The following is a 2,584-nucleotide window of genomic DNA, read 5'->3' as shown; positions in this document are numbered from 1 at the left end:
CGTGCTCCACTCTCACCACCATCAGAACATATCTTCAAAGCCATAAACGCAAAGAAACGAAAAAGCGACACACCGTCCCCGGGTGGGCTCGAAACTCCAACCTTTCGGTTAACAGCCGATCGCGCTAGCCAATTGCGCCACGAAGACAGTCCTGCTTCACTCTCATCACCATCAGAACATATCTTCAAAGCTATCAGCCCAAAGAAAAAAAAAGCGCCGCACCACCACCGGGTGGGCTCGAACCTCCAACCTTTCGGTTAACAGCCGATCGCGCTAGCCAATTGCGCCACGGAGACAGTCCTGCTCCACTCTCACCACTATCAGAACATATCTTCAAAGCTATCAGCCCAAAGAAAAAAAAGCGCCGCACCACCACCGGGTGGGCTCAAACCTCCAACCTTTCGGTTAACAGCCGATCGGGCTAGCCAATTGCGCCACGGAGACAGTCGTGCTCCACTCTCACCACCGCCAGAACATATCTTCAAAGCTATCAGCCCAAAGAAAAAAAAGCAACACACCACTCCCGGGAGGGCTCAAACCTCCAACCTTTTGGTTAACAGCCGATCGCGCTAGCCAATTGCACCACGGAGACAGTCGTGCTCCACTCTCACCACCGTCAGAACATATCTTCAAAGCTATCAGCGCAAACAAAAAAAAGCGACACACCAACTCCGGGTGGGCTCAAACCTCCAACCTTTCGGTTAACAGCCGATCGCGCTAGCCAATTGCGCCACGGAGACAGTCCTGCTCCACTCTTACCACCATCAGAACATATCTTCAAATCTATTAGCCCAAAGAAAAGAAAGCGCCGCACCACCCCCGGGTGGGTTCGAACCTCCAACCTTTCGGTTAACAGCCGATCGCACTAGCCAATTGCCCCACGGAGACAGTCCTGCTCCACTCTCACCACCATCAGAACATATCTTCAAAGCTATCAGCCCAAAGAAAAAAAAGCGCCGCACCACCACCGGGTGGGCTCGAACCTGCAAACTTTCGGTTAACAGCTGATCGCGCTAGCCAATTGCGCCACGGAGAGAGTCGTGCTCCACTCTCACCAGCGTCAGAACATTTCTCCAAAGCTATCAGCGCAAAGAAAAAAAAAGCGACACACCGTTCCGGGTGGGCTCAAACCTCCAACAATTCGGTTAACAGCCGATCACGCTAGCTAATTGCGCCCCGTAGACAGTCGTGCTCCACTCTCACCACCATCAAAACATATCTTCAAAGCTTTCAGGGCAAAGAAAAAAGCAACACACCACCACCGGGTGGCTGCAACCTCCAACCTTTCAGTTAAAAGCCGATCGCGCTAGCCAATTGCGCCAAGGGACAGTCATGCACAACTCTCACCACCGTGAGAACATTTCTCCAAAGCTATCAGCGCAAAGATAAAAAAGTGACAAACTGTTTCCGGGAGGGCTCGAACCTCCAAACTTTCGGTTAACAGCCGAACGCGCTAGCCAAATGCGCCACGAAGACAGTCGTGCTCCACTCTCACCACCATCAGAACATTTCTCCAAAGCTATCAGCGCAAAGAAAAAAAAGGCGCCGCACCACCACCGGGTGGGCTCAAACCTCCAACCTCTCGGTTAACGGCCGAACGCGCTAGCCGATTGCGCCACGGAGACAGTCCTGCTCCATTCTCACCACCATCAGAACATATCTTCAAAGCTATCAGCGCAAAGAAAAAAAAGCGCCGCACCACCACCGGGTGGGCTCGAACCTCCAACCTTTTGGTTAACAGACGATCGCGCTAGCCAATCGCGCCACGGAAACAGTCGGGCTCCACTCTAACCATCATCAGAACATATCTTCGAAGCTATCAGCGCAAACAAAAAAGCAACACACCACTCCCGGGAGGGCTCGAAACTCCAACCTTTCGGTTAACAGCCGATCGCGCTAGCCTATGGCGCAACGGAGACAGTCCTGCTCTACTCTCACCACCATCAGAACATATCTTCAAAGCTATCAGCCCAAAGAAAAAAAAGCGCCGCACCACCACCGGGTGGGCTCGAAACTCCAACCTTTCGATTAACAGCCGATCGCGCTAGTTAATTGCGCCACGGAGACAGTCCTGTTCCACTCTCACCACCATCAGAACATATCTTCAAAGCTATCAGCCCATAGAAAAAAAGGCGCCACACCACCTCCGGGAGGGCTCAAACCTCGAACCTTTCGCTTAACGGCCGAACGCGCTAGCCAAATGCGCCACGGAGACAGTCGTGCTCCACTCTCACCACCATCAGAACATATCTTCAAAGCTATCACCGCAAAGAAAAAAGCAACACACCACTCCCGGGAGGGCTCGAAATTCCAACCTTTCGGTTAAGAGCCGATCGCGCTAGCCAAATGCGCCACGGAGACAGTCCTGCTCTACTCTCACCACCATCAGAACATATCTCCAAAGCTATCAGCCCAAAGAAAAAAAATCGCCGCACGACCACGGGGTGGGCTCGAAACTCCAACCTTTCGGTTAACAGCCGATCGCGCTAGCCAATTGCACCACGGAGACAGTCCTCCTCCACTCCCACCACCATCAGAACATATCTTCAAAGCTATCATCCAACAGAAAAAAAAGCGCCGCATC

General features: G+C 52.4%; 1 non-coding gene across 1 annotated transcript; it reads right to left on the bottom strand.

Moving 5' to 3' along the window:
- Positions 1-1,402: 1,402 nt before the first annotated feature.
- On the bottom strand, positions 1,403-1,476 carry TRNAN-GUU (transfer RNA asparagine (anticodon GUU)). The gene has a single exon. It is a non-coding gene; the product is annotated as a tRNA-Asn (tRNA).
- Positions 1,477-2,584: the final 1,108 nt, after the last annotated feature.

Source organism: Rhipicephalus microplus, chromosome 9, assembly GCF_043290135.1.
Source record: "Rhipicephalus microplus isolate Deutch F79 chromosome 9, USDA_Rmic, whole genome shotgun sequence".
NCBI lineage: Eukaryota > Metazoa > Arthropoda > Arachnida > Ixodida > Ixodidae > Rhipicephalus > Rhipicephalus microplus.
This window is presented reverse-complemented; position numbering and strand designations above follow the sequence as displayed.